Genomic DNA, 13,281 nt, shown 5'->3' on the forward strand with positions numbered 1-13,281 from the left:
ATTCCATGCCCGTCTTCATCACTGGTCTGTGAAGAAAGATTTGGGATCTCAGGGCAGGTATATCCTACCAGGTAGTGAGGGGGCTCCTGCTCTTAATAAATAAACAAAAATTCCAGGCTCCGGTCTAGGCCTTCTCTGGTGGCTGGTCCACGCCGCCAGCGCCCTGAGCAATCACGCATGCCGACTTTCTAGTGCTTCCTGCTCGCCACCTACCAGGGTAAGAGTACTTTGCTTCTGCAACAGAAGACTAAACTCTGCCTCCCTACAGATGTACAGTTCAATTTTTGTTGTTTCGGAAATGTTTAGTCCTAAAAAGCAACTGATGGGACAACTTTCCGACCTGCCAGGAATTAAAGGGACTCTGTCACCTGAATTTGGCGGGACTGGTTTTGGGTCATATGGGCGGAGTTTTCTGGTGTTTGATTCACCCTTTCCTTACCCGCTGGCTGCATGCTGGCTGCAATATTGGATTGAAGTTCATTCTCTGTCCTCCATAATACACGCCTGCGCAAAGCAATCTTGCCTTGCGCAGGCGTGTACTATGGAGGACAGAGAATGAACTTCAATCCAATATTGCAGCCAGCGGGTAAGGAAAGGGTGAATCAAACACCCGAAAACTCCGCCCATATGACCCAAAACCAGTCCCGCCAAATTCAGGTGACAGGTTCCCTTTAAGAGATTTTCCTTCAGGCCAGCCCCCTCCTGGCATCCAAGGACCCACCAGCGCTGGTTTGCTAGGCCTGGACCCGATCGGCTCTGCTACATAGAGGCGAAAATCAGATTGTCTCTATGTAGTAGAATTACTCACTTGCAATGAGCGCGGACCGCTGGGTGGCGCTCACAGCAATCCGTCAGTGACAACCATACAGTTCCCCAGGAGACCTCTGGTTGTCATGCCAATGAATCGGTGACGCTGGTTTCCGGCCCGATGGACGGAAGTGTGAAATGCTGCTGTCAGTGTTTGACAACGGCATTTAACGGGTTAACAGCCACGGGTGGATCGCTATTCCACCCACGGCTATTCAGGGCACATGTCAGCTATTCAAAGCAGATGACATGTGCCAGGTAAGATGTGGGTTTACCGCCAGATCCCACATCAAAGGGAGGGAGTCCGACATTGGTGTACTATTACTCCCGATGTCGGAAAGGGAGTAAAGATATACCGTAATTAAAAAAAAAATTGTTACAAAACTTGAGACACAAGATAGTCAAAGCTGATGAGTATAACTTTGTATTAATAGCATGATACAAATCGGATATTATAATAGAAATAGGATTAAGCACTAAATGGTAAATGCCAGAGATTAATATAATGGTATAACAAGATATTCAAAATGTAATCTCAGTATTGCACACGGATACCAGTTAGCATAAAACCGTGTAAGTGGTAAACAGACAATATGTCAAAATAAGTGTCAAGAGGTAGAAAAAGTATAACTCCCATGAGAAATGTAAGTGCACAAGTGGAAAGCACCCACAAGTCAATGAAAGAAACTCACCAGACGCTCGTTTCGCACTTCGCTTTGTCATGGGGTTGTTTTACAAAGGGTTGTTCAGACATGGAACGATCTGTATGGACAGAGGAGGCAATGGCCATGGGTGATGTTATTTGCTTCAGATCAGCACCTCTCCCTCATCTGCTAGTTTTGTATAGGTAATAAATATATAAATTTATGATGAACCCCAGACTGTGAGCCCTCGCGGGCAGGGTCCGCCCTCCTTCTGTACCTGTTAGTGCCTTGTTTTTTGCTCATGTTTATTGTATTTGTCTATATTTTCCCCTTTTCACATGTCAAGCGCCGTAGAATAAATGGCACTATAGAAATGTATAATTATAATAATCTTGCAGACTCTCTTCTGCATCAACGGGTGTTCCCACATTGGATGTTTCTCAGGGTCGGCTGCCGTCTCCTTCACTATTCAAGGCAGGTATTCTGATCTCAGATCCGGGACACCGAAACCTCAGACACCGAAGGCAGGCCTGGAGGGGCAGATCCACAGACCCTGCCGACAGTCCTGCCCACATGCACCAACAGCAGATTACAGTTTTACAATACATAAGAAATGCATAAAATGAAACATGCAAAGTCATAAAGTTTTCAATGCAAAAAAATGCACTTTCATAAAATTAGACCTGTTTCTATATAGAGTCCTGAAATGATATTTATCCAATATTTCTATAAATACAAGTCTGAGATTTATGTGGGAGATGGTAATTTGTTCCTTTTAACGGCGGCGGTTAAGGGTACTTAAACCACAGCGCTGTTAATTAACGGCTCTTTGGAAAAAGTGAATAGCGCCCCCAGAGTCGGATTTTTTCTGGGGTCTCGGTTGCCGGGGGTAGCCGAGACCCCAGAGAACATGATTCGGGGTTTTTTTTACCGACCCCGGGTTCTGATCGCCGGTAATTAAATGTTTTCCGGCGGTCGCAAAAAAAAACCCAAAAGCGATTTCTTATTTAATTTCTCTGTCCTCCGATGTGATCGCACATCAGAGGACAGAGAAATGGGGTCCCCGATCGCCCCCCGATACTCACCTGTCTCCTCCGGTGCTCCTCGTGGCTCCTGATGGGCGCCGCCATCTTATTCCAGCAAAAAAATCACGGGTGCATGCGCAGTGCGCCCACCGCCGGCACCCTGAAGATCTTTGGGGTCTTGGCTGCCGGGGGCACCCGAGACCCCAAAGAACATGATAGGGGTCGGTTTTTACCGACCCCTGTTTTGCGATCGCCGGTAATTAACTGTTTACCGGCGGCCGCAAAAAAAAAAGCGGTGTATCATTCTCTGTCCTCTGATGTGATCGCACATCAGAGGACAGATAAATAGGGGGATTCAGGGACCCTGTCATACTTACCGGTATCCCTGGGTCCTCCTGCGTCCCCTCCTGACCGCCGGCTTCTTCCTCCGGTAAGAAAATGGCGGGCGTATGCGCAGTGTGCCCGCCATGATTGGCAGGCCGGCAACTAGAGTTGGCGAACGTTAGGGTTGGGGCTAAAGTTTGGATTAGAGTAGGGGTTAGGGTTGGTATTAGGGTTAGTTTTAGACCATGTGCACACGCTACGGATTCCATGGAATTTTCCGCAGTGGTTTTGATTAAATCCGCAGTGCAAAAAATACTGCGGATTTATCGCGTTTTTTTGTGCGGTTTCCACTGCAGTTTTAGACACCTATATGAAACCAGAACACATGAGCTGCGCGCACAGTGAACAAACCCGTAGAGACATGTTCACACCACCAAGAGACTTGAAAACACAAAAAAGCACAGTAAAACCAAAGACACACTGTTGCAAAAAAATCAGTGGACAGCAAGTGCTAGTAAAGAGATGAAAAAAACAGGGTATTTGGTTGATACGTTTTTTGCAAAAAATGTATATTAAGCCGCTCTACCAAACGTCAAGGTATACCAATATCAGTGCAGTCCTAACTAATGTATGTAGACACCTGCAGTTTTTTAATATGGAGCAGGTGCCAAGGTTTTTGTTTTCCATAGGTTAACATTGTACTGTACACCTCATGGAAAACTGCTGCGGATCCGCAGCGTGAAAAAACTGCTGCGGATTCGCAGCAAAAACCGCAACGTGTGCACATAGCCTTAGGGTTTGGGGGTGTATTGGGATTAGGGTGTGTTAGGGTTAGGGGTGTGATTAGGATTATGGATCGGGTTAGGGTTGGAGTTAGAATTGGGGGGTTTCCACTGTTTAGGTACATCAGGGTCTCCAAACATGACAGCCAATTTTGCGCTCAAAAGGTCAAATGGTGCTCCCTTTTGAGCTCTGCCGTGTGCCCAATCAGTGGTCCCCCCCACACATGGGGAATCGGCGTACTCAGGACAAATTGGACAACAACTTTTGGGGTCCAATTTCTCCGGTTACCCTTGTGAAAATAAAAACTTGGCTAAAAAATTCTTTTTGTGGAAAAACATTTTTTTTATATTCACGACTCTGCATTATAAACTTCTGTGAAGCACTTGGACATTCAAAGTTCTCACCACACATCTAGATGAGTTCCTTGGGGGGGTCTAGTTTCCAAAATGGAGTCACTTGTGGGGGATTTCTACTGTTTAGGTACATCAGGGGCTCTGCAAATGCAGCATAACACCCGCAGACCATTCCATCAAAGGCTGCATTCCAAAACGGCGCTCCTGCCCTTCCGAGCTCTGCCATGCTCCCCCCCCCCACATATGGGGTATCGGTGTACTCAGGATAAATTGCACAATAAATTTTGGGGTCCAATTTTCTCCTGTTACCCTTGTAAAAATTTTGGGGTGAAAAGATCATTTTTGTGGAAAAAATATGATTATTTTTATTTTCATGGCTCTACATTATAAACTTCTGTGAAGCAGTTGAGGGTTCATAGTGCTCACCACACATCTAGATAAGCTCTTTGGGGGGTCAAGTTTCCAAAATGGGGTCACTTGTGGGGGGTTTCTACTGTTTAGGTACATCAGAAGCTCTGCAAATGCAACATGACGCCTGCAGACCATCCCATCAAAGTCTGCATTCCAAACGGCGCTCCTCCCCTTCCGAGCTCTGCCATGCGCCCAAACAGTGGTTTACCCCCCCTCAGATATGGGGTATCGGCGTACTCAGGACAAACTTGTCAACAAATTTTGGGGTCCAATTTCTCGTGTTGCCTTTGAGAAAATAAAAAATTGCAGGCTAAAAAATAATTTTTGAGGGAAAAAAAGGATTTTTTTATTTTTGCGGCTCTACTTTATAAATTTCTGTGAAGCACTTGGGGGTTCAAAGTGCTCATCACACATCTAGATAAGTTCCATAGGGGGTCTAGATTCCAAAATGGTGTGACTTGTGGGGGGTTTCCTCGGTTTAGGCACATCAGGGGCTCTGCAAACGCGACATGGCGTCTGATCTCAATTCCAGCCAATTCTGCATTGAAAAAGTCAAACAGAACTCCTCCTCTTCCAAGCTCTGTCATGCGCCCAAACTGTGGTTTACCCCCACATGTGGGGTATCGGCGTACTCAGGACAAATTTCACAACCTGTTTCGTGGTCTAATTTCTCCTGTTATACTTGTGAAAATAAGAATTTATGGGCGCAAAGATCATTTTTGTGTAAAAAAAAAATGTGATTTGTCTTATTTTCACGGCTCTATGTTATAAACTTCTGTGAAGCACCTGGGGGTTTAAAGTGCTCACCACACATCTAGATAGTTCCTTAAGGGGTCTAGTTTCCAAAATGTCACTTGTGGGGGTTTCTACTGTTTAGGCACATCAGTGTTGTGAATTCTGCTCTTGGGCTCCCTCCGGTGGTTATGAGTGGTAGTGCTGCTGTCTGTGGATCGCAGCATTTATCAGGTGTGTTCAATTTGGACTCAGCTATTTAGTCCTGCTTGATCCTTTAGTCAGTGCCAGTTGTCCATTGTTTTTGGAGGAATCTCATCCCTTCTGGTCTCTCCTGTTCGCTGTGCTTTTCTTCAAAGATACAGTGCCTACAAGTAGTATTCAACCCCCTGCAGATTTAGCAGGTTTACACATTTGGAATTAACTTGGCATTGTGACATTTGGACTGTAGATCAGCCTGGAAGTGTGAAATGCACTGCAGCAAAAAAGAATGTTATTTCTTTTTTTTTTTTTTTTTTTTTTAATTGTGAAAAGTCTTTTCAGAGGGTCATTTATTATTCAACCCCTCAACCCACCAGAATTCTGTTTGGTTCCCCTAAAGTATTAAGAAGTAGTTCAGGCACAAAAGAACAATGAGCTTCACATGTTTGGATTAATTATCTCTTTTTCCAGCCTTTTCTGACTATTTAAGACCCTCCCCAAACTTGTGAACAGCACTCATACATGGTCAACATGGGAAAGACAAAGGAGCATTCCAAGGCCATCAGAGACAAGATCGTGGAGGGTCACAAGGCTGGCAAGGGGTATAAAACCCTTTCTAAGGAGTTGGGCCTACCTGTCTCTACTGTTGGGAGCATCATCCAGAAGTGGAAGGCTTATGGAACTACTGTTAGCCTTCCACGGCCTGGACAGCCTTTGAAAGTTTCCTCCCGTGCCGAGGCCAGGCTTGTCCGAAGAGTCAAGGCTAACCCAAGGACAACAAGGAAGGAGCTCCGGGAAGATCTCATGGCAGTGGGGACATTGGTTTCAGTCAATACCATAAGTAACGTACTCCACCGCAATGGTCTCCGTTCCAGACGAGCCTGTAAGGTACCTTTACTTTCAAAGCGTCATGTCAAGGCTCGTCTACAGTTTGCTCATAATCACTTGGAGGACTCAGACTGACTGGTTCAAGGTTCTCTGGTCTGATGAGACCAAGATCGAGATCTTTTGTGCCAACCACACACGTGACGTTTGGAGACTGGATGGCACTGCATACGACCCCAAGAATACCATCCCTACAGTCAAGCATGGTGGTGGCAGCATCATGCTGTGGGGCTGTTTCTCAGCCAAGGGGCCTGGCCATCTGGTCCGCGTCCATGGGAAGATGGATAGCACGGTCTACCTGGAGATTTTGGCCAAGAACCTCCGCTCCTCCATCAAGGATCTTAAGATGGGTCGTCATTTCATCTTCCAACAAGACAACGACCCAAAGCACACAGCCAAGAAAACCAATGCCTGGTTCAAGAGGCAAAAAATCAAGGTGTTGCAGTGGCCTAGTCAGTCTCCTGACCTTAACCCAATTGAAAACTTGTGGAAGGAGCTCAAGATTAAAGTCCACATGAGACACCCAAAGAACCTAGATAACTTGGAGAAGATCTGCATGGAGGAGTGGGCCAAGATAACTCCAGAGACCTGTGCCGGCCTGATCAGGTCTTATAAAAGACGATTATTGGCTGTAATTGCAAACAAAGGTTATTCCACAAAATATTAAACCTAGGGGTTGAATAATAATTGACCCACACTTTTATGTTTAAAATTTATAAAAAAATTAACTGAGCAACAAAACTTTTTGGTTTGTAAGATTTATGCATCTGTTAATAAATCCTGCTCTTGTTTGAAGTTTGAAGGCTCTAACTTATTTGCATCTTATTAAATCTGCAGGGGGTTGAATACTACTTGTAGGCACTGTAAGTCCTGGCTTTGTTTTTGCTGTCCACCTGCTGTGGACCTTATAGTTCTGTGCATTTTCATGTTTTGTCTTGTCCAGCTTTGTCTGTGAAGGATGTTTTGCAGCCTAGCTGTGTCTCTGGAGATGCAGATATACCCTCCATGTCTTTAGTCAGATGTGGTGATTTGTATTTTCTGTGGTGGATATTTTCTAGTGTTTTAATACTGACCGCATAGTACTCTGTTCTATCCTTTCTTTTTAGCTAGTATGGCCTCCTATGCTAAATCCTGATTTCATGTCTGCGTATGTTATTTCCCTCTCCTCTCACAGTCAATATTTGTGGGGGCTGTCTATCCTTTGGGGATTTTCTCTGAGGCAAGATAGGTTTCCTGTTTCTGTCTTTAGGGGTAGTTAATTCTTAGGCTGTGTCGAGGGGTCTAGGGAGCGTTAGGTACCCCCCATGGCTACTTCTAGTTGCGCTGCTAAGTTCAGGGTTTGCGGTCAGTACAGGTGCCACCTTCTCCAGAGTACGTCTCATGCTGATCCAAGGCCACCAGATCATAACACATCAGGGGCTCTCCAAAAGCGACATGGCATCCAATCTCAATTCCAGCCAATTCTGCATTGAAAAAGTCAAACGGCACTCCTCTTCCAAGCCCAGCCGTGCGCCCAAACTGTGGTTTACCCCCGCATATGGGGTATCGGCGTACTCAGAAGAAATTGCACAACAAAATTTGTGGTTCATTTTCTCTTTTTACACTTGTGAAAATAAAAAAAAAATTGGTTCTGAATTAAAATGTTTGCAAAAAAAATTAAAGGGACTCTGTCACCTGAATTTGGAGGGAACAATCTTCAGCCATAGGGGCGGGGTTTTTGGGTGTTTGATTCACCCTTTCCTTACCCGCTGACTGCATGCTGGCTGCAATATTGGATTGAAGTTCATTCTCTGTCCTCTGTAGTACATGCCTGCACAAGGCAATCTTGCCTTGCGCAGGCGTGTACTATGGAGGACAGAGAATGAACTTCAATCCAATATTGCAGCCAGCTGGTAAGGAAAGGGTGAATCGAAAACCCCGCCTCTATGGCTGAAAATTGTTCCCTCCAAATTCAGGTGACAGTCCCTTTAAATGTTCATTTTTTCCTTCCACGTTTCAGTTCCTGTGAAGCACGTAAAGGGTTAATAATAAGGGTATAATATCATGGCAATAATTCTACTACTAGGGAAGAACATTTGACACCATGTACTGCATAGAAAAATACAATCTTTTATTAACTATTGAGTATTTTGTTAGGGTTAATGAGTAGAATATAAGACTCTGGGCAGAGTCGTATTTGCCACTAGGCACTTGAGGGCACGTGCCTAGGGCGGCAGAATCCGGGGGGCGGCACCTGGGCAAGTTTTTTTTTTTTTTATAAAGTCCGGCCGGGGTCACCTTAAACCCCCCCCCCCCCCCTCGCGCGCCCGCCCGCTTGCCTCCTTGAAGACATCATACAGTATGATTCATACTCACTCCAGCGATACCTGGTTTGGTCTCAGCTCGTCCTGTGTAAGCTGTCACGTGGTACCGCTCATTAAGGTGATGAATATGGATGCATATTCATGACCTTAATGAGCGGTACCATGTGACTGCTCACCCAGGCAGAAGGTGCTGCGCCGGGAGTCGGGACAGAGATTTTGTTCTGCGCTGTGTGGAAAAGATGAGTATGACAGCCAGCCAGGGAGGATGGGGGGAGGACGGGGAGCCGAGCCATACAAGATGGGAGCGGTGGGGAGCTGAGCTGATGAGCCATGCATGGAGGGGGCCAGGGGGAGAGATGAGCCATGATTGGAGCCGAGCCGATGAGCCATGCATGGATGGGGCCAGGGGGGAGAGGAGAGTGAGCCATACAAGATGGGAGCCGATGAGCCATGCATGGAGGGGGACGGGGGGGAGAGATGAGCCATGCAAAATGGTAGCTGATGAGCCGTGCATACAGGGAGGGGGGAGTTGAGCCACCCATGATTACAGGGAGGAGGGAGATGAGCCACCCATGCACACAGGATGGGGGTGAGATGACCCATGCACACAGGATCGGGTGAGATGAGCCATGCATACAGGATGAGAGGGGGGATGAGCCATGCATACAAGATGGGAGGGGGGAGATGAGCCATTCATACAGGATGGAAGGGGAGAGATGAGCCATGCATACAGGAGGGGGGATGAGCCATTAATACAAGATGGGAGGGGGGAGATGAGCCATGCATACAAGATAGGAGGGGGGTCATTATACAGTATGGAGCATCATGTGGGGTCATACAGTATGGAGCATCATGTGTGGCTATTATACACTATTGACCATCATGTATGGCCATTATACAGTATTGAGCATCATGTGGTATTTATACAGTATGGAGCATCATGTGTGGCCATTATACAGTATTGAGCATCATGTGTGGCCATTATACAGTATTGAGCATCGTGTGGCCATTATACAGTACTGAGCATCATGTGTGGCCATTATACAGTATAGAGCACTGTGTGGCTATTATACAGTATTGAGCATCATGTGCGGTAATTATACAGTATGGAGCATCATGTGTGGCCATTATACAGTATAGAGCACTGTGTGGCCATTATACAGTATTGAGCATCATGTGTGGCCATTATACAGTATGGAGCATCATGTGTGGCCATTATACAGTATTGAGCATCGTGTGGCCATTATACAGTATTGAGCATCATGTGGGTCCATAATACAGTATAGAGCACTGTGTGGCCATTATACAGTATTGAGCATCATGTGTGGCCATTATACAGTATAGAGCACTGTGTGGCCATTATACAGTATGCAGCATCATGTGTGGCCATTATACAGTATAGAGCATCATGTGGGGTGGTTATACAGTATGGAACACTGTGTGGCCATATTTTTTTGTTTATTGTTTATGAAACAGTGTGATCAGCAGTACTAAATGGGTGTGGATATGGGTGTGACTAGTTGTGAAATAGATGTGGTCAGAGGCGTGGCCTAAAATTTGCCACGGCGCGCATAGCACCGCAAAGTTTATCCCTCTTTCCCTTCAAATGTTGGGAGGTATGATACCGCATTTGCCAGATCGTGGCAAGTGCCCCAAATCCCATAGGGAATGAATGAGGCCAAACTCTGTTGCCGTAAGTGATCCGTTACGTAGTAGATGTGGAAAAACTGCCAGATCTGCTGGAAATGGCGACTTTCACATCAGCGATTTTTTACAAAGTCACTGCCGATAGTGTCATACTCACCAATGGGGGAGGCAGCACTAAAAGTGCCTAGGGCAGCAGAAACTCTAAATACGGCCCTGACTCTGGGTAAGAAAAATTGAATAAATGAGTGCTAATACGTCAGAGATGGTACGGTCCGAAAGTGGGCGGTAAATGTTGGTAAAGAAATGCAGGAAGAAGGTGTGACGTCGGTGGTCACGTGACTTTTCCTGTATATAAGGAAGGGTGGCTTTATTTCCGCCGTACATTGTGTGTGGTGGTTTGGGTTCAGAGCTGTGGAGAAAACGTGCTCAGGAGGCGCAGAAATTGGGGGCCACAGTGAGAGAGGAGCATGAGGGGGGGGGGGGGCAATGTATGCGACCATGGAAACAGTGGTGTTAGGGGGCCTCAAAGTGCAAATGTATGTGACCAGGGAAGATTGGGCAATAAAGGGGTGCAAGTGTATGGGACAGGGTAATAGCCCGGAGGTGCAATTATATGCCACTGAAGGAGGGGGCCGCAAGGTGCAAGTATATGAGACTGATAGAGAAGAGGAAATGGGGGTCGCAAGTATATGAGACTGATGGAGAAGGGGCAATGGGGGGCCGTAAGGTGCAAGTATATGTGACTGATGGAGAAGGGGCCATGGGGAACCCACAAGGTGCAAGTATACGTGACTGATGGAGAAGGGGCCATGGGGTGCCGCAAGGTGCAAGTATATGTGGCTGATGGAGAAAGGGCAGTGGAGTGTTGGGATTCTCCCGCTGCGCAGGATAGATCCCAAGCCTTGCCTGGTGCTGTAGTCTCCCATTCAGCTCCAGCCGAGGCAGGTACTGCTTAGCACAGACCTCGGTCCCAGCGTCTTGCCCAGGCTCGTGGAATATGTTTGTTTTTTGCTGGCTGTCCAGCCAAGTCTATGAGAACGAGTGATATTCTGGTTCAGTCCTGCGCTCCGGAGTCGGCCTAGAGATCACCTTACTGAGCATGTCCGTGATGGGACGTCTTCTCATTGGTGGCCGGGCATTAGCGGCTCTGGTGACCGCCGGAGCCCACCTCAATGCAGGGCTTCTGAAGTCGGACGTACTATGACGTCCAATGTCAGAAAGGGATTAATACTTTTTTTTTTTTGAAATGTCATTTCATTGCACAAGTTCGGCAACAGCCATTGATCCTTGGAATTATTCTAACCACCATGTTTTATTGGGGTCAAGAAGGAATTTACCCCTGATATGAGAATTGTCCTATTCCTCATTGGAGGTTTTCACCTTCCTCTAGCTCAACACGGCCCATAAATAGGATTATTCTGATAAATGAATTTACACATATACATGATAGTAAGGCATATAATAACCCCCATCTATAAATGGAATCTCTATTTTTTCCCCTACGTCTTTGTCCTGGTCTTTATTTCCTCGTACGTCCTTGTAGTGAACGCGTGTCTTTTCTCCAGCATTATGGACCTTGATGAAGTCGTCCAGTATCCTATAAAATGTTCCCATACAAACGAGTCGGATGTAAAGCCCCAATTATTATTATTATTTATTTATATAGCATCATTGATTCCATGGTGCTTTACATGAGAAGGAGTTACATACAAGTTACAGATATTACTTACAGTAAGCAAACTTACAATGACGGACTGATACAGAGGGGCGAGGACCCTGCCCTTGCGGACTTACATTCTACAGGATTATGGGGATGGAGACAGTAGGTTGAGGGTTGCAGGAGCTCCGGTGTTGGTGAGGCGGTATCTCCGGTAGTGGTGAGGAGGCAGCGGGGTCAGTGCAGGCTGTAGGCTTTCCTGAAGAGGTGGGTTTTCAGGTTCCGTCTGAAGGATCCGAATGTGGTTGATAGTCGGACGTGTTGGGGCAAAGAATTCCAGAGGATGGGGGATATTCGGGAGAAGTCTTGGAGGCGGTTGGATGAGGAGCGGATAAGTGTGGAGGAGAGAAGGAGGTCTTGGGAGGACTGGAGATTACGTGAGGGAAGATTTCGGGAGATTAGTTCAGACATATATGGAGGAGACAGGTTATGGACGGCTTTGTAGGTTAGTATTAGTAATTTGAACTGGATACGCTGAGGGAATGGGAGCCAGTGAAGAGATTTGCAGAGGAGTAGCGGGGGAGAGAGATGAATTAGTCGGGCAGCAGAGTTAAGAATGGACTGGAGAGGTGCAAAGGTGTTAGCAGGGAGGCCGCAGAAAAGGATGTAGTAGTCAAGGCGGGAGATGATGAGGGCACACATAAGCATTTAGTAGATTAACGGTTGAGGAAAGGACGGATTCTGGAGATATTTTTGAGCTAGAGGTGACAGGAGGTGGAAAGAGCGTGGATGTGCGGTTTGAAGGACAGGGCAGAGTCAAAGGTTACTCCGAGGCAGCGGACTTCCGGTATGGGGGAAAGCATGATGTCATTGATTGCGATAGATAGGTCAGGTTAGGAAGATCTATGGGATGGAGGAAAGATGATGAGTTCAGATTTATCCACATTGAGTTTGAGGAAGCGAGAGGAGAAGAAGGAGGATATGGGTGGTAGACATTCCGGGATTCTGGACAGCAGAGCAGAGCGGTGACATCTGGGCCAGAGAGGTAGATCTGAGTGTCATCAGCATAGAGGTGGTACTGGAAGCCATGGGACTTTATGAGTTGTCCCAAGCCAAGTGTATAGAGTGAGAAGAGTAGGGGTCCTAGAACAGAGCCTTGGGGGACTCCAACAGAGAGAGGGTGGGATGAGGAGGAAGTGTGGGAATGGGGGACGCTGAATGTGCGGTTGGAAAGGTACGAGGAGGTCCAGGATAGGGCGAGGTCTTTGATGCCAAAGGAGGAGAGGATCTGTAGTAGGAGGCAGTGGTAAACTGTGTCGAAAGTAGAGGACAGGTCGAGAATCCCAATGAAGGGATTTTCGGCTCTTTACCATCTTTTTGTTAGTGGGGTCCCTGATAAGTTGCATGAGTATTCAATGATTTTCTCTGATCTTAGTGAGCACCTGGCCGCAAGTGTTGAATTTCCCTTCAACGCCTCTAAAGAAGAAACAAAGCGTTACACATTGTGCA

The sequence above is a fragment of the Ranitomeya imitator genome, chromosome 10, assembly GCF_032444005.1.
Source record: "Ranitomeya imitator isolate aRanImi1 chromosome 10, aRanImi1.pri, whole genome shotgun sequence".
Lineage (NCBI taxonomy): Eukaryota > Metazoa > Chordata > Amphibia > Anura > Dendrobatidae > Ranitomeya > Ranitomeya imitator.